This window comes from Sphaerodactylus townsendi, linkage group LG11, assembly GCF_021028975.2.
Source record: "Sphaerodactylus townsendi isolate TG3544 linkage group LG11, MPM_Stown_v2.3, whole genome shotgun sequence".
NCBI lineage: Eukaryota > Metazoa > Chordata > Lepidosauria > Squamata > Sphaerodactylidae > Sphaerodactylus > Sphaerodactylus townsendi.
Window position 1 is genome coordinate 40742062 of NC_059435.1, and position 19781 is coordinate 40761842.

General features: G+C 40.4%; 1 long non-coding RNA gene across 1 annotated transcript; it reads left to right on the plus strand.

Annotated features, from left to right (window-relative positions):
• The first annotated feature begins 851 nt into the window (after positions 1–851).
• LOC125440692 lies at positions 852–15982 on the plus strand. Its single transcript, XR_007245731.1, has 3 exons — positions 852–986; positions 9052–9055; positions 15971–15982. It is a non-coding gene; the product is annotated as an uncharacterized LOC125440692 (long non-coding RNA).
• The last annotated feature ends 3799 nt before the right edge of the window (positions 15983–19781 follow it).

The window sequence follows — 19781 nt, forward strand, 5'->3', positions numbered from 1 at the left end:
TCTCCTGGTCACTGGCGGGAAGTGTGTGTGTGGGGGGTCAGGGTTGCCAGTTCCAAGTTGGGAAATTTCTGGAGATTTGGGGATGGAGCCTGGGAGGACAGGGACCTCATTGGGATACTATGCCGTAGAGTCTACCCTTCCAAAGCATCCATTTTTCCCCCTTGGGAACTGGTTTTTGTCACCTGGAGATGAGCGGTAATTCTAGGGCAGTGGTGGCAAACCAGAGGTGGCACTCAGAGCCCTCTCTGTGGGCATGCGCGCACAGAGTTTGTCATGTGGGGTGGGCTTGCTTCTGAGTAAACCCTCCTAGGGTCATGATTCACCCATTCGAAGCATTGCATGGTTGCTTCAAACCAAAGCCACCAACTACCACCAAGCTTACTCCCGAGTAATGCATGCCCCAGAGCCAACTGTTTTTCCTAAACTAAAACCTCTGTATTCAGGTTAAATTGCTGTGTTGGCACTTTGCGATAAATAAGTGGGGTCTGGGTTGCAGTTTGGGCACTTGGTCTTGAAAAGATTCACCATCACTGTTCTAGGGGATTCCCAGGTTCCAACGGGAGGTGGGAATTCCTAATGGCAAATCCTGGACAGTTTTCTTTTTCTAAAATGTGTTCTCTCTGAGCTTTAATTTGCCTTTTGTGACAATAACCCAAAGAGGTGGGGTGGGGGATGAAGAGTATGCATGCTTCAGGATAGGTCTGACAAAAGATGCTGTAAGTCCCCATAATATTCTCTTCCTCCTCTAGAGATTGTGGTTTTAGGTTTTTTGTTAGGTATTGTTGAATATTCATACTTACAACAGCGCATTTATTCATATTCAAATTTACAAATGGACCTTGAGCTTGTTTGGAGGTTCTAGCAGGGGCTGCCTTCTCGTATACCCTTGACCCGAAGAGCGGTTTTACTCCCTTCTATCTGGGATGGTCGTCCTCTTCCACCGAGCGCGCAGCTTCGGGAGGGACGCACATGGAGCGGTGAGGGAGGTAGGGGACACCCGCCTAGCCAGCCAGATCAGCCGAATCAACCCTGGCGATCAATGGGGGAGGGTGACAGATAATGGCAGCCAGATCGCCCTCACAGAATCCTACAACTTGTTAAAACAAAAATTGTTGGAAAGCGAATGGATTAATTTATTTAGGGCTGCTATGAAAACTTGTTCACCCTTACATCTTTCAATACCCCTATATCAAAACAGGTTGAGAAACCACTATTTGTATTTTTTGACTGTCCAATGCAGAGGAAGAGCCCACACACTTGCCTACCGGCTTCAATGTTTTCCCCTCCGCTTTATTGCGTGGTAGATTTAACAGCTTGGAAATGAGCGAAAGGGTATGCTCTTGTGGTGAACAACAAGTTGAAACATTGGCACCACAACTGCTTTGCTGCCCTAAATCTGCTAATATCAGATCAAAATATTCCAACATTCTTTCTAGGATACCTAGTGAAATGGAAGAATCAAGTAGACTTCCTTTTCTTCTGGACAATTCTGACAATGAAACTTGTGAATTGGTTGCACAATTTTTACTGGAGGTGATGCACAATCAATAATTTATATTTTATCTTAAACCTTTGTATTTGTATACCTTTTATCTTAAACCTTTGTATTTGTATACCTTTTATCTCAGGTTTTTTATTGTGTTATGATTATTGTTATGCCAAATAAAGGCTTATTATTATTATTATATTATATTCAAATTTACAGCCCAAACCAGAACTGGCTGATGGGCAGAAACGGCGCTCCTCCAGCACCACCCCACACTCTCCAAAGGGCTTTCCTGCAACACAGAAAGCAAAAAAAAAAAAAAAAGCAAAAAAGCTCCTCCAAGAATCCCCCATAGGGGATAACAGAGATATACCACAAAAAATGGGGCATATCTCAGATGATGGCTCCACGGGGGCTGGCCAGCAGTGGAAGCAAACTAAGGTCAGCACCACCCCATGGCCCACCCCCTGCCACACTGGAGGAGCTTTTTGCACTAGTGGGCCTAGGTGAGGACAGTGGCTTCTGGGTCAGGGGTGGACTTATTCCACCTGGCTGCCAGAGTAAGTTACCCCCCTCCACTGGTACATTTGCCCCTTGTGTTGCCACAGAGGACTGGTGCGGGGCTGTGATGGCTCCAGAGAAATGTCCAAAAAAGAGGCAAGGGGACATCGTCAGATGCTGGGCTGTAATTGGGCTGTAAGTATGCAAAAAAGAAGCAGGGAAACATCGTCAGATGCTTCCATGACTTCTGGAATAGCTGGGTTTGTGCAAGATATGAATCAACATTGTCTACTTTCTAAAAACACACACATATAAAACCCCAAGGGAAAAATTAACAAAGTGTACATGTTGAGTACATATAATGTTGCATTTACAATCCAGCTCAATTTTTAAAAATAAAATAAAGAAGGGGTGAATGTATACATTTCATTTGCTTCACATCCTTTTCCCAAAAAACTTAGGGCAGCTTACATGGTTTTCCGGTTCATATATGTCATATCCAAATCCATTCAACCACACAGGGAAGATATATACAAAGTCAATTTTATAAAAATGCAAAAATAAGTTAAGACATATTTATAATCTGAACTTTTCTTGGCATTGTGGGGAGATACATATGGATTTTCTACATGCCATTTGGAATTGTACAAGAAGTGACATGGTTCTATTGTAAATTGAAATGACAAAATACGAAATCCCTGCTGATCCATGAGCTATGTTGTTGAATAATCTATAAATATTTATTCATAACAATGGTACATAATAATTAATTTGCTGGTTTCAACTAATAGGTCCCACCTTCTATATGTGGATGGTGTCACTATATTTGGAACATTGCAATAATGTCAAGAGAAACATCAAGGTTCAAGGTATTTGGTTCATCCTATCAGCAGGCTTGCATTGGGTAGGGTTGCCTCATTTGGGAACTACACCTACACACATAGGTCGACATGTCATACAGTTCATATACTTGACCACATGAAGTGGTTTAATGTAGGAAGGGATGGGTCCAGTGCTCTTCCTCCCATTCAAATGCGTTGACCTTGTATGCATATATGCCACATATACAAGGCTACTGCTATGTGTCAAAACACCTGAAGTGAGCATTGTAATTTAGTTTCCAAGCTCACATTAAAATATATATTATATGCATATTTATGCTCAGTTTTATGAACCCTCAAAAATCTGGACCTATAACATGGGATACCTCACTTTACCAGTCACAAATCTGTTTTCTGGTTCATATTTCATACTGTGGTTTGATTAGCAAAATACTGGATTTTCAACATAATTCATTAAACCACAAAGGTTATGCACACTGGCCTATTGCTGAATGGTGATATAAAAGCTTTGCCTCAGCCTATACAATTCCACAATCTTATCAGCTGATATTTATCTAAAAAGTTCCACAGGTACTCCATCCAGTATAGAAAACAAAACTGCACAACAATTTCCCCAAAAACCTGATACTGAGAAAAACCCTATGATTTTTATGAGGTTTTTTCTGCAACTACTGTAGCATACCCCTCCTAATGAGTAGATGGTTAGGGAATTTCTTCACTTAGCATTTCTCATTATTAATAAATTTTGCGCTGACAACTATTAAGTGAACACTTTGGATTTATGCACCTAACCTAATTACATATGCTGCATGTACGCATTTCATTATTTACTTGACAGATTCATTCCTTGAAATCATACATAATTAAAGAAGGATCAAATATTAACAATTAGATACATGTTAATTATCTTCAAATCTATGGAAATAAACACATTTTAGTCTTTGTGCAACAACTATGTGAAAAAATGCATCCTTTCCAGCAGTTATGTAGCAGAATTCTTGATTTTTGGTTGTATTTTACTTGTAATGAAAATATGTGCAATTAATTGTCCTCCGCCCCCTTACTGGAAAATATATCAGTATTTTTAATAAGTGTAAGAGGTTAGTAATTTCTTTCTGACATTTTATAAATGAAACAATTTGTTCTGGTGTTTCTTGGCAATTTCCAATATAAGGTCTGCTCTCGGCCCCACTAAGTCAGTGACAAACTTCTAGTGACCTCAAATAGAGCCTGTAGTGAATTGAAAGACTTCCATTAACTTCCTCAAATGATGGAGTACATACTTTTGGATCCCATCTACACAGGCAACATGCAGGTGAAAAGGTAACAGCAAACATTTTACCACTGTATACTTCTGTTATTATTTCCTTTCAATGAACAGAACATTAGTTATCTTCTGTTTCCACATGCAGTAACAATTACTCTTAAATCACAGAATTCTAATAGCACAAACAGAATAAAATCCCTAATAACTGTCCCTGAATAGAAAGGAGTCTTAACAACAATATTAGCTTTTACCTCCAATAATGTCTGTTCATAAAAATGGTCTTTTTACATAACATAGAAATTATTCCTACTGCTAACAACTGTTTGGAACTAGAGTTGCCAATCTCCAAACAGAGCCTAGGGTTCTCCTGGAATTACATCTCCAGCCTACAGAGATCTCCTACAGAAAAATGGCAGCTTTGGAGGTTAGAAGGCATAGGATCATATCCCTGCTAAACCCCTTGCCCTTCCCAAACTTTGTCCTCCTCAGGTTTCACTCCCCTAAATCTCCAACCTGAAGTCAGCAACTCTATGTGAAATACAGTAGTAGAAATTTTTCTGAGGAAAGTTATTTATTTATTTTAAAGATTTACATCCCACCTTTCAGTTCTCAGGAAGGCCACCAAGATAACAAATTAAACCATATATAATAAAATCACATTTTAAAACCATTAAAATCGACCCAAAAGAACACATCATGAAAACAAGTAAAACAGAATTAAAACATATACAAAGACATATAAACAGAAAAATTGGAATAAGTTTTGTAAATAAAATGAAATAAAATATTTCACAGGGAGAAGTCACTGAAAGAATGCCATAGAAGTCTTCACGTACTGGTGGAAGATATTAACAGAAGGGGACAGATGAATCTCCCTGGGGAGAAAGTTCCAGAGTTAATAACGTTAGTAGTTCCTTGTGGAACTTCCTAACACAGTGGTGGCGAACCTTTGGCACTCCAGATGTTATGGACTACATAAGAACATAAGAACAAGCCAGCTGGATCAGACCAAAGTCCATCTAGTCCAGCTCTCTGCTACTCGCAGTGGCCCACCAGGTGCCTTTGGGAGCTCACATGTAGGATGTGAACGCAATGGCCTTCTGCGGCTGTTGCTCCCGATCACCTGGTCTGTTAAGGCATTTGCAATCTCAGATCAAGGAGGATCAAGATTGGTAGCCATAAATCGACTTCTCCTCCATAAATCTGTCCAAGCCCCTTTTAAAGCTATCCAGGTTAGTGGCCATCACCGATGCCCTGTGGCAGTATATTCCAAACACCAATCTGCGTTGAGTGAAGAAGTGTTTCCTTTTATTAGTCCTAATTCTTCCCCCCAGCATTTTTAATGAATGCCCCCTGGTTCTAGTATTGTGAGAAAGAGAAAAAATTTCTCTCTGTCAACATTTTCTACCCATGCATAATTTTTGTGGAGCTTCCAATCATATCCCCCCCCTCAGCCGCCTCCTCCAAAACTAAAGAGAGTCCCCAACGCTGCAGCCTCTCCCTCATAAGGAAGGGTAGCCAAAGTCCCTCAATCATCCTTGTTGCCCTTTCTCTCTGCACTTTTTCTATCTCCTCTCAATATCCTTTTGAGATCGCGGTGACCAGAACTGGACGCAATTACTCCCAAGTCGCGGTCGCATCTCACTGCTTTATATAAATGGGCATGACACAATCTTTGCAGTTTTATTATCAATTCCTCTTTCTAATGATCCCCAGCATAGAGTTTGCCTTTTTTTTACAGCTGCATGCATTGGGGTTGACATTCCCATGGAACTATCCAACTAAGACGCCTAAATCCCCTTTCTCTGGTCTGTGACTGATAGCACTGACCCCTGTAGCGTGTATGTGAAGTTTGGATTTTTTGCCCCTCTGTGCATCACTTTACATTTTGCTACATTGAACTGCATTTGCCATTTCTGGGCCCACTCACCTAATTCTATCAAAGGTCAGCTTGGGAGTTTCTTCAAGCAATCCTTCCTTTGTGGTTCCCTACCCACCCTGCTACATGGTGGTATCATCTGCAAACTTGGCCACCACGCTACCCACCCCTACTTCCAGGTCACTCCTACTTCCACCACAGCATGGCCAATTGGCAGTGGCTGATGGGAATTGTAGTCCATAACATCTGGAGTGCCAAAGGTTCGCCACCACGGTCCTAACAGAAATCAACACCAACATCTGTGTGGTAATACTTGTTTACAATATGCAAACATATGGTATACATAACTGTACCACTGAGGCCAAAGAGGTGTTTTCTGGAGGTGTTTTGAGGTGTTTTCTGGAGCTGGATTGGCCTCAATACATTTCCTCATACATTTCACAGCTTATTTATATTCAGCATGATATACACAAAGTGCTTCACCAAGCCATATCCTCAACAGTGTGTTAGTAAGATTGCCTATACAGATGCCTAGCATAAAGAGGCAGATTTAACTTGGTAAATGCATAATATAGAAATCTGAAAGGTTTCGAAGTAAGAAAAGAAGTTAAATCACCAAAGCCCAATCCTGCAGCGACTGCCACCCAAACTCAGACTTGCAACACCACCGATTCTTTATTTTAGTGTGCTTACTGTGAGAATAAGAAAATACGTTTATTATACGGGTCCTCTTAAACCAATTTAAAGCCTTATCAAACTATTACTCTGGTCCTGTTAATACGTAATATGTTATCTCTGCAAATCAGGGCCTGGATTGTGCTCGTTTTATTAATATTGACAGTTTCCAAAAAGACTCATTGGAAAGAACAGATCATTTGTAATATTTGTGGAAGGAACAAAGAATTCAGAATCTAGCCTCTGGAACCAAAACTACAGACAAACTTGATGTCTACTGATCCCAAAGGAATGACAAACACTCAAGAACTACCAAAATACATTGAACATCTTTTCAGATTTGGGTAACAATCTCCCATCTCTGAAGCCAGTATTTTATTTATTCATTCATGTACACTCATCTTAGAATGTTTCTTCTTATAATTGGGTTTGCAAATTCATTGTCCAGGTGCTCGGGAGCAACAGCCACAGAAGGCCATTGCTTTCACATCCTACATGTGAACTCCCAAAGGCACCTGGTAGGCCACTGCGAGTAGCAGAGAGCTGGACTAGATGGACTCTGGTCTGATCCAGCTGGCTTGTTCTTATGTTCTTTCTTATGTTCATTATATGTGACCACATTCTCATTGCATTCTTGCTGACTACATTATCTGAATAGAAGTTTAAACATTTTGGTACACATTATTCAATATATCCTTTTGATCCAAAATATTCTCCTATTTGATCAAATTTACTTTTGCTTATAACATCCCACAATCTCATCATTTTAACTATATTAAAAATTCATAAGTTGCCACATTATTCATCATGCAAGATTAATGCCAACCTGACAGGCTTTGCAAAGATCCAGACCTACATCCGCCACCTTCCCTCCCAAAAGCATATAACATATCTGTATAAGATGTGTCTAGGATGCTGAATATTGATTATTCCTATCCTCGTTCTTATTTCTCATGCTAAAGAGAGAATATTAGGAAGTGATTGTCAGGGTTAGTTTCTCTCTGACCTACATGTACTATTTAATAATTTATGAGTCGATTCAAAATAGATCTCAGTGGAATGAGCTTGCAATAAGCAACGATGTCTAAGATGACAAAAATTCAGAACAGGCCAACTCGTATACATCAGCATCTCAGTTTCAAATTGAAGAACCAAATGAAACAAAAACTCAATATTCCTTATGGCGCTGTGAAGAGATTTGTTATTTGTATGCATATGCAATCATACCATATTCTACTAAAAAGTTACACTGAGAAAAAGACAGCTTTTGATTTATCAGCTGTTGGTCAAACTTTCACAGGCATTCTGTTTATTTAAATATAAATCTGACTACAGAGTGGATGAGATTACATATAAGGACAGTAATTTGATTTGCTTTTTAACCATTAGAAGTCACAACTGACTCACGGCAACCGCAGGGCCATGGGGTTCCCAAGGCAAGAAATGAGCAGAGGTAGTTTGCCATTTCTTTCTCTGCATAGCAACCTTGGTCTTCCTTGGTTGTCTCTCATCCAAGTACTAACCTTGGCCAACCCTACTTACCTTCCAAGCTCTGATGAGACTGGGATAAGCTGGGTTATTCAGGATGCTCTAACCATTACAGGATCCAATAAAAGTACAGAATGGCAGTTCTTCATGGCGAAAGACAGTATAACAGAAGATAACATATAATCAATCCAATAGCTGGAGTGTTGGATATAAACTTAGATTTTAATACCAATTCAGATTCAGACCTACTCTCATAATTTTGACAAACTATAGTTTATTACTACAGGAATGATCCTGCAGGATCCTGAGAGTTACACTGTTACCAGACTGACCCATCAGTATCTGAGACATTATTTATTTAAACTATTTATATCTGGCCTTTTATCTTGAAAACAGGGATCCAAGATGGGTTACAAATGTATGCAAGATAGGTTACACATGTATACAAAAATGTACAAAACTACACACAGGCAACTGTGAACATGCATAGCAACAAAAAGAACATAATACCAAACACCCATGAAGAAGCCTAGAGAAAAGTTCTCTGAAATAGTGTTCGCCAGATCCATCTTCTAACAGTCAGCACAGGATGTACTTGCCATCCCCTCTATTCCAGATAACCGGGCTGGCAACCTCCCCTCCGCCCAAAAGGATGAAACCAAGTCACAAATAAGCATACCATCATATGAGTGATGGTACAATGAACCAAGAACATGAACCAAAATGATGCCAGATTCAAACAAAGAGACACAGTCCTTCAGATAAGAACTTGATAAAGTTCAAAAGACTTTAAAGGTAAGAACCAGCACCTTAAATTGAACCCAGGAACAAACAGTCAAGCAATGAAGCTATACAATCACATCTACAATCAAATCTACAAGTTCCAGTAAGAAGACAAGTTGCCACATTTTAGGACTGTATTTGACTGTATTTGACTAATTGGCAATCCTAACTGAGAATTTAAACTGTGGCCTTTTAAAAAATAATCACATTTTCATTTACATCACAAGCCACCTTGAGTTCAGCAAAGTAGAAAGGTGGCTAACGTTTTAAATAAATAAATAAATTTTACACTAAATGGAAGATCTAAGCTGTTTTCAGTATAGCCTCAGGTAGAGCAAGGTACAGCTGTCTGCTTTAAGATTACAGTGACATGGATCACAAGATCAGGTCAGGTGTGTCTACAAGGTGGAACAAAACTCCTGAATGCAATGTAACTGAAAGAAAGCATTCCCAACAACCCCTTCTTTATGCTTATGTGACAGCACTTTCCTCTGAGTTGGTCTGACTTTCTGATCGGTATCATGACACTATCTACTAATGCAGGATGCTCACCAGGAGGAAATGGCTCCATGCTTGCCTCACTGCTATGAAACTATCCAGTAAGCTGATGCTGGAAAAAGCCTGCCAGCTATATACATGCATTCCTTCTCTGCATGTAACATCTTCCCAATGTATGTACTTTTAGCAATACAAACATTAATTATACATCTCAGAAATGACAACGGATATTTTTTCTCTACACAGCTGGATTGTCTTTGTGTAAGTAAATCAGAGTGGTTAGGGTGTTAGACTAGGATCTGGGAGACCCAGTTTTGAATCCACACTGTGCCATAAAAGTGCATTAGGCAAACTTGGGCCAGTCACAAGTGATTTACTCAACCTTAACGAACTCACGGATTGTTGTAAAGATAAAATGGAGGCGAAAAGAACAACAGATGCCACTCTGGGTTCACAGTGAGGAGAAAGACGGGTAAAAAATGAAGTAAATATATAAATGAACAATCACTTTTAAAAGCGTGTTTGAAGTGATGCTTATAAAAAACAGATCATTACAGCACCAAGCAAAAACTATATTCCCACACAAGAACAGCTGTTTTGTACCAAGTCTAGGGAAGGCGATCAGCAACTTGCAAGAAAGGTATTTCATTTTAGAGATAAAAATATGTGGTACAGAATATTCGATTGGATCCTACCACTTCCTTCCACTAAGCAAAGATTCTTGCCTGGATGAAGAAAACTTTTTTCAAGGCAACATTCCTTTCTCTAGAGCAGGGGTAGGGAACCTGCGGCTCTCCAGATGTTCAGGAACTACAATTCCCATCAGCCCCTACCAGCATGGCCAATATGCTGACAGGGGCTGATAAGAGATTCATCTGGGCAATTACTCATTGGAAACCCTCATTTAGCAGAAAGGAGTAATTGAACCCCACCAACAGCCTTTTTCTGGGGAAAATTTGGCGAACCTGGCACCATTCCCCCTCCCCCCCACCACTGCAGAAAAAAAATCCTGATGAAACTACTCACAAATGCCGTAACAGCCTTTCTTCATATGCCTATTGGCTTACTTCACAGAACCTTCACAGACAACCAGGCTTTTTGGTTTAATGCAGTACAGCACTCAGAAAAAAAATATGGCTCCAAAATAAAAACATGCTTAAACAAGCATAGTGTTGTGCCGCTTCACTGTTCAATAACAAGACTCTGTATTCAGATGATTTCTTTATTATGAAACACCATCAGGGAAAAGCATTTAGACTTCTATTGCCAGAACTAAAGTTCAAGTGTCAAAACACCTTCCATTATATCCCACATCATGCCCTCCCCCCCGTCACACAACACCATCCTTGAACACCAGTTCCCCCAGGGGGATTGGGCCCCTTTAGTCCCACAGTCCAGAGACAGTGTGGCCTTTACTCAAGTCAAAGCAATCCACACTCCCTGGTGCTGGGGAGGGCAACAGTTAACAGGTGTCTAACAAGCAGATTAGGTTTTGGCAGGGAAGCAAAACTAAAGCAAAAGCAGACGGGAGGGAAAGAGGATCCCACATCCCACTTGGGAGACATGCAAGGATCAAACCAGAACTGGGCAGATCATGGCACATAAGATAATTCACAATGATGATAGAATAAGTTCAACCTTTTCAATACTGACATACTATTTTTTTTACTATACCTTAAGTATGCCTAAGAATAAAATATCTTCACTTTTCAATAGAATTATTACACTCCAACTGCTCCATTTATTTCTTGTTACAGTTCAAAAGGGAAGCAAAATAGTATATTGTCTAGGTTAACACAGGGCAACTGAGGATGGAGTTCCTATTCCTTTCATAGCTGTGTAGGCAAGGGAAATTTCAGCAGCTGCAGCTTGTCACATATAGTGTGGTGAATGAGAAAAACTACACCTGCCAAATATCACTACAATATATTATTTGTTTACTGTGTTATGTCAAGGAACTGGACTGGAAAAGGCTGTGTAGCATAGCAGCTAAGAGTTTATGTCACACCTTTATTTTTGCTCTGATAAACTGCTTGTACTTGTGTTTTCTAAGGACAGTATTTCATTTTTTTTTTGCTATTTCATCCTATGAACCTTAGCAGCAATTTCAAGTGTGACTTGCACCTTCATACTCCAATGATGTTTAGAACATCTTCTGGTCTCTGTCACAAGAAAACGACAGAGTTTGGCATTGTCCACCATGACCTAAACATCTTTTCTTTATCGATCCCTTCTTTTAGCTTCGTCTTTTGTTTTTAATATTGAGCTTCACTAAAAGTTCTGGGGGTCACAAAAGTTTGCTCAAAATATTCTACTTGGTTGATTCTAATCAAAAGACATTACATTACCATCATTTTGGGGTGGGCTTCCCCCATGAATCAAGGCTGCTAGCTACAACTTTGCATTGCTTTTACATTTCATAGCAAAACCATTTTTGAATGACTGACAGTCCAATCCAGAGCCCTGTGGTGGTCAGAGATGGTGCCACTGCAGTGCCGCCCTGCTGCCTCCAGAGGGCTTTTTGAAGGCAAGGGCAGGCGAAAAATGAAAAAGTCTCCCCACCACCAAAAAGAGCTGCCATCTTGTAACTGGTTTTAAGAGTATGAGAGAGTATGTGTTGGTTGTGGTTTTCGGGGGTGGGCAGCATAGTAAATTTGAATTATATATATGCCCAGGCACTGGCATCCCAGGAAGCAATGCTGGGGTGGAAGCCAACTAACATTGGCTTCACCCCTGGCCGCACCCCCACGATGTTGGTAGGGGTGCAGGGATGCTCTGTGCTGTGTCAGGACATCCCGGGAGGCCATTGTGGCTGCCTGCCAGTGGATTTGCCCCCCTGCTGGGGTAAGTGCACCAGGGAGGACCCCGCTGCCTCCTCAACTCATTTCAGTGCTCCCCCCCCACACACACACACACACTCTGGATTGGGCTGTTAAAAATCTCAGTTCTAAGGGAAAAGGAAGCACGTGGTCATGAAGGTTGGTGTATGAATGAGAATGAACAGTAAATCAGAGTGACGAACAGCAAACTGTACAAGGCACAGCTGTACCAGAGGCCTAAGAAAATCCTCTAGACGTATTACTGAATTAGTTTTAAGGCTTCAGCAAACAATTGAGCAACCTTCCCAAAGACAATATATACAATCCGGAAGGGTAGTCTTTTCACAACTATTTGATTGGCTTTTACATGTTGATTAATTTATGATTTTATTGTATTCATTGTTATGGAAGCCCATGAAAGAAAGGGCAGCATACAAAACCAATAAATAATTAAATAATCACACCTGTTTAGAGATACCTAAAATAAGGTCTCTGATTTGCCAGTCATGTGACACTTATCCAATTTAAAATGTTAACTGAGACTGATCTCTGTAAGAGAGAGACTAAAGTTTGGAGGGTTTTCCCCTCTTGTCTGATAGGCTATGGATTAATCTAACCATCAAACATGTGCCCTGGCTTAATATAACGGTGAAACACAGCCATTTAAACCAATATGTAGCCAACATGTAGAATCCAACAAACTAGTTAAGGCCTTGTAACAAGTCTAAAATAAAGATGTTTGACCAAGAAAATGACACTTAGCCACACTAGCTACAGCAGAAAAGAACAGCCTGTCAGACTTGTGTGAGTGCCGTAGTGACATATAGACAATAAAATGGGATGGAACAGGCCCTTCTCCGTGGGAGGGTTTTCTCCTGCAGTCTCCTGGGAGTCTCTGTGTGCTTCCTTTCATAGGAAACCTTTCTGCTAAATGTGGCAGGAAGCCCCTTTGAGGTCTTATTAAAATTCTTCCTTCATGCTGCAATATATGTTGTACAAGGCATATGACAGCACCCCAACAGTTAATTCTTTATAGTGTAGAAATGGAAGCAACAGAGGCAAAGCAACTCTGGAGCTGACATCTCTTGGTAAAACTGCACAGTTGGCATCTTGGAGCAGGAAATTAATCAGGAGGGAAAATTGGCTCATAATCCCATGGCTAGCAGTCCTGAGGAGCTACTATGTATTATTTACAGTACACAGCTGTGAACTAGAATCACAGACAATGGCAGCAACCCTGCTCCTGATTATGAGCACTTGAGATCCACTGGTTTAGAATTGCCAACCTCCAGGTAGTTCCTGGATTTCTTCTGGAATTAAAACTGATCTCCAGACTACAGAAATCATTTCCCATGGAGAAAGGGCAGCTTCAGAGGGTGGACTCTACAGCATCATGCCCATACTCCAACCTCTACAGGCTCTGCCCCCTAATATCTGGGCATTTCCCAACCCGGATCTGGATGCCCCACAACATATTTCAGTAGTCCTAAGGAGGATTAGGGTAAAATGTTTACTGAAATGAACAAAAACAGTTTTAACCTTGACCTTATAAATGTAAGCTTATTCCCTAACCTGGGTCTTTGCAAATTTTCCAGTATTTAATTAGACCTTACAAGGTGTTATAGCTCCCAGTAAATGTTTGAATCTTCACCACTTATCACAATGTGTGGGATCTCCATACAAGAATATGTTCTACATGCTTCACCAGCCAGGCGAAGATGATTTGGGACTTGCTTGGTAACCTTACATACGTATTTCTGTATTTTTTGAAACTCTAAAAGTAGAAAGCAAAGAGTTGAGATATCAGCACAAAGGTGAGTTATTATCAGAATTCAACATTTATTTTGACCTGTACTCAGAACACACCTCCAACACTTACCCCAGTTTCTCCCCCCCCCCACAAAAAAAGTTCCAGAATGAAAAATAAGACTTGCAACTGCAAAATAAGAAATCTTAAAATATGACCTTCCTTCATCAAAGCTCTTGTATAGCACTGAAAACACTGTTGAGCTGATTGACATGTTGGCCTCCTAATAAGGGAATACACACAAGCTTAAGTTTCTTTCCAACTGTTTTAAAATCTTGAAGGAGGGAGAAGACTTAATCCACAACAATTACTTGTGCAGGTGACAGAAGCACTGAATCTTATTCTCTTCAAACTTTCCATATACATTCATTCATGCTTAAACCCCAACCTGCTCCAGAAGTTCAAGGATGGTAATATGTAAATTTTTCATAGTAAGAAGCCAATATTAGACATATCCCTACTTTATCCTGTCTACCAAAAGCCTGCCTAATATGCATGTATTCACATTTACAGAGACTACGAAGTCACTGCATCTTCCAAATTGCTAAGAATAGGTGACAATTCTCAGGTTAGCTTAGTAAATACTTGCAGCTTAACCATGGGCCTTTGCTTCTCATAGTGCTTGATGATACTCTACCACAGATCAACATCCACTGGAATGAAAAGAACCATGTCCTAACTCTCCTAATAAAAGAATTCCCATTTTAGTTTCAGTTAGATCAGGGGTCTGCAACCTGCAGTCTGTAACCTCTGAAGTTACAGGTAGCAACTCTAAATAGGTAGCAACTCTAAATAGGAATGTGTGATTCATGTGATCTTTGTCATATGCATAGTTTGCCATTTCCTGTGAATGGGTGAGGTGTATTTTCCATATGTACAGAATGCACAAAGGGAACTTCAAGATTTTTGAGGTAATGTATTCACATATGCCAAAGCTATGCATGCATAGAAAATATGCGTTATGCCCCACTCATACACAGCGGGGACTGTGGAAAGATCATGCACAGAATGAGTTCTCATTACACATTACACATGGTTAAAGCACATGGTACATTACACATGGTTAAAGCACTAAAACTAAACATCTGATAACCTATGGCACTCCAGATGTTCATGGAGTACAATTCCTATCAGCCCCTGCCAGCATGGCCAATAGGCCATGCTGGCAAGAGCTGACTAGAAATTGTAATTCACTCCCCTCTGGAGGGCCGTGGTGGTTCGCCTTAGTGATAAAGAGTTAAAAGAAGGCTACAGTAGAAAGAAGGTGAAGGGTCAGTGGGACAAATTGCATCACCTTTCTTGTCTAATTGTAGGGGTGTACATACTATGCCATAGTAGTCCTAATAGCCGAGACCAGTCTGATCTCATCAGAGTTCAAAAGCAAAGCAGGATCAATGCTTGGATGGGAGAACACCAAGAAAAACAATGGGAAACCATCTCTGTTCATCTCTTGCCTTGAAAACATCCTGAGTTGAGACTTCATGGGTTCACCATGAATCACTTTGCTTTTATGCTATGCTCCAGGAGAGCAATGCTATCATATTTAATTTTCCTTGGATGGGAGAGCACTGGAGATTTATGGTGCATTTGTCATTCCTGTTTTACTGAAACATGTGGAAGCAGAACATAAAAAGGGTCCTGCAGAAGGCAAGAAAACTGCTGATCCCAGATCAGATCTCTGTATCAGTAGCGTATCCCTTTGCAGCTCCTGTTAAGCTTCTCCCAGTCAAGTTAAATTCATAGTCAAGAACTGAGCTCTCAGTACTGCCTGTCAGCAAAACTTGCTGCAAACTTTATCTGTCCATCCCGTGAGCTGACGAGCGTCACATTCCGAAGGCAGAGTTGCTCAATCTTCTCCAGACATTACTCAAAAACTACTCAAGGCAGTTTGTCCAATCCGAACTGACTTCTACCAACTTCGTCAGGCAAAACATACGGCAGGCCCATTCATGCTAAGCAAGAAAATGAAACTATTACCAACAAGGCCATTGTGGACATGTCTACAGAGTCCAATTTTTTTTAAAGTCTTGGCATACAAACACATGTGGACATACATGCAATTAAACAGATCCACCACAATGAGTATTTAAAAGACAGTCCAACAGCTGTAACATCATTTATAGATAGGTCTTAGACTGGATATTTGATTGAGTAGTCAGCTCATATTTTCTGGAGTACATGTATTTCAAACATCAACAGAATTATGGAAAGAAATAATAGATTACATTGAAATTTATTTTAATTTTTTATATTTTTTCCCTTTAATTTTTTCTTTCCTTATTTGACATTCATCTGCTAATCAACAAGGCCAGTACCATGAACTGCCTTCTGTCTCAAAGCTTTTTCTGGTATTTTTGGAACAAGACATTTCTAGTGGCAGCCAAGAGCCATGTTTCGTTATAATGCTGCACAATTCCATGTATTAAAACCCAATTCCATGTATTAATAAATGCAATAGCATCCACGAACTGCCATATTTATTAATCTGAAATTGGTATTATTAACAATGCATGCAATTTTTTTAAAAAGGATCATAAGGAAATAGGGCAGCCAAGAAAGCTAGGGAAGCAGCTGACACCAAAACAGAGAAAACCGTATGTAATGGGGAGAGAGAAAAAGAGGGATCTGGCATGCCTGATTTTGACTGTGGCCCTGCTAGGGCAGAAAACTTTTGTGCAATCCATACACTACAGTTAGCCTAACAGCGCAGTCTTGCATCACAGGACAATCTTGCAGAAAGTTATTCAGGCGGGATTTTGCTGGCAGGGTTTTAACGTGATGCACTCCCCCCAAAAGTCATGCTTACATTATCCTACATGAGCGCATGTATTATTGCACCATTACACCGACCAACCTTCTTCAGTCATCATGTAAGATTAAAGTGTCTTCGCTTTGCATTAGCTGTGATTTCTATATGCCCGTGAGAAAAGGATAACCCTCCTGATTTAGAGAGGACACAGGCACAAACCCTGAGCAACAATACCAATGCTCAAGGTTGCCTTTCTCCTTTCCCTTTTGTCTCAAGCCAATTTTTCTCACTTTATGATTGCAATTAATGTTTTCATTCAACTGCAAAAGCTGGTGCTCAATATAAATATTAGCAGAGCGAGCAAAACTGCCATCCTTTCCTCCACCGGCAGGGCAGTATCCCTTCCCCCCACCGTTCTGTTTTCCTATTATCCCTTTAATGCAGAGCAGGACTGCTGATTACAAAAGAGGCAGTTTGACTCCAGCAATAGGTCTTCTTCACTAATCCTCACTGTCATGGAAATTCCAGCTGCTACATGAATAAGAAGCTCAATCCATATTTGCCAGCTCTAATATGAAATCTGTCAGAGCCCAAATTAATGAGTTCCAAATTCCTTACATCACGATAACAGGTTAAGACTGGTCAATTAATTACATAAATCCTTCCCGATTCATTGTGCATTTTCGGGCGAGATTGTGTCTTACATTACTCCATGACACAAGGCCTTTTGGCTCTTGTTGTTCCGCAGAAAAGCCCCCATTTAAGCACAGCCTGGCTGCCATAGCCAAGTGTTAAATGTCAGGCATTGGATTTGCACTTTTCTATAATTGCTTTTGTTAAAAAAAATTAAATTAAAAGCTGTGGCACTGCAGTGCATCCAGGGAGGGAGAGGTTAGTTGAACGGGACCCTAGAAACCTTCTCCCTTCTCTAATCTGAAAGTGTTTAACTCCCCTGTTCCAAAAGGGTGGGGGAGGGGAGAAACAATGTTGTATGTAAACAGTTTTTATACCAATCAATGGCTTTTAATGGCTAAAGTCAACTTGGAAACATAGGACCCTCCAAGGAGGAAAGATGTCACGCCATAAGATCTGCAGTGGCTGTGAATACCCAGAATCTTCCAGAATTCTTGATCACTGAACAGATATCCTGGTTGTCATATCAATTTTTACCAAATACTTACCATTCCGCCCTCCCAGTGTGTTTTGCAAAATGAAACTTTCAACTAACCCCCCCCCCCCCTTGTGGCAGGATCAAGATTTACTACAATCAAAAACATTTTCTAAGACATGGTAAAACGATCTTATGAGACTTTTTAAAGATTCCAGACTTCCTGGTACGGGAGACTTCAAGTTTACCAGAATTCTTCTTTAGGCTGAATCCTATATCTCACCAGCTGAAGGGGCATTCAGAAGTACTTTTTGCCATGTGACTTCTCAAAAATCCAGTGGCAAGTTGTGTAGTGGTTACAGTGTCAAACTAAGATCTAGGAGACCCATGCTGAAATCCCCATTCTGGAATGGAAGCCTGCTTGGTGGCTTTTGGCAGACCACACACGCTCAGCCTAACCTACCACACACTGTTGCTGTGACAACAGTGGAGAAGAGGAGCAGGATATAACCCACTTCGATTCCTCACTGGAAAGAAAGGTGGGTTAAAAGGTGGGCTATAAATGAAGTAAATAAATAAACAACTGCAAATCAAAATGAACATGGAAACTGTGCATATTCATACTAGGCAGAATGCTGCCACCCACAGCAGAAACAGAAATAGTAAACCTACACTAGCTTGTTTTTGTCTCAAATACTTATTTTCAGCTACTCTCTTAACAAGACCCAGACTACTTTTTAAACTGAGGTAAGAATTCATTCTAGCCTACACATATACACATACACTGTGCAATGCTCCCCTGATCCATGATCACACAAATGACATAGAACAGAAGAGAGAAATGAAGGGAATATGTCAAAGAAAGACAGTTTTCACCTGCATTTTCTGTTCTTTTTATCATCTTTTACCTTCTCAATTTTTAAGAAATAATCTAGCTGCTTGGAACATCCCACACTGAACAAGCATTCAACAAAACACACTTCAGAATAATCTCTATACTGAAAAAGGTCTAACATGCAATTTAAGATCTTCTAGGTGGTGGAATAACTGAAAGGAAACATGACAGGAAACCTCTAATGACTGCACAGAGCTCTGGATCACAGCCTGAACATTTTTTTTTTTAGAAAAAGGCAAATGAACAGTTTACGATGATTTCTGAGGATAGCATAGCAGAATGCTTATGTCAGATGATGTCTGCTCTAACCCATGAAGTTTATGTTTCAATAAACATGTTAGCCTTTATGGTGGCACAAGACTCTTGCAACAGATTACCCAATAGAAGGGAAAAAACCTCCTTGCTAAACAAAACAGCAATTGGGCTTCTACTCCATAGTAGAAGCTTCTACTCCACAGTCCTACTCCATCCTACTCCATTGAATGCCACAGAACGGGCACTGTGGGCTTGAAGTTCAGAGGTTACCCCCACATTTTTAATCTGTGCATGATCAGTTCAAACAATCTACATGTTTCTCAAATAATGTTTCTCAAGTAGGTTTGTCAGCCATATGCATATGTGATCTCATAGATGACCTAGCACAGGTGTCAAACTCAGGCCCTCCAGGTGTTCATGGACTACGATTCCCATCATCCCATGCCTCCTAATGCATGATCCAGCAACTATCTTGGCAACTATAGGACAATGAATGATATAACAGATCACATTCTTTATGCATTGCTTTCCTAGGGACACTCAGTGGCATTGCTGCCAAGGTGCTTTGAGACATGCAAGGTATGCTACATCCCTTTTAGTTACAAGAGTTATGATACATTTGCTCAGCATCAGCCTCATATGTCTGCAATCTGCTTTACACATTCACGGGGAGTTAGAGGGTAAGGAGAAGTACATCAAAAATAACTACACTGACTTAAGATGACCACC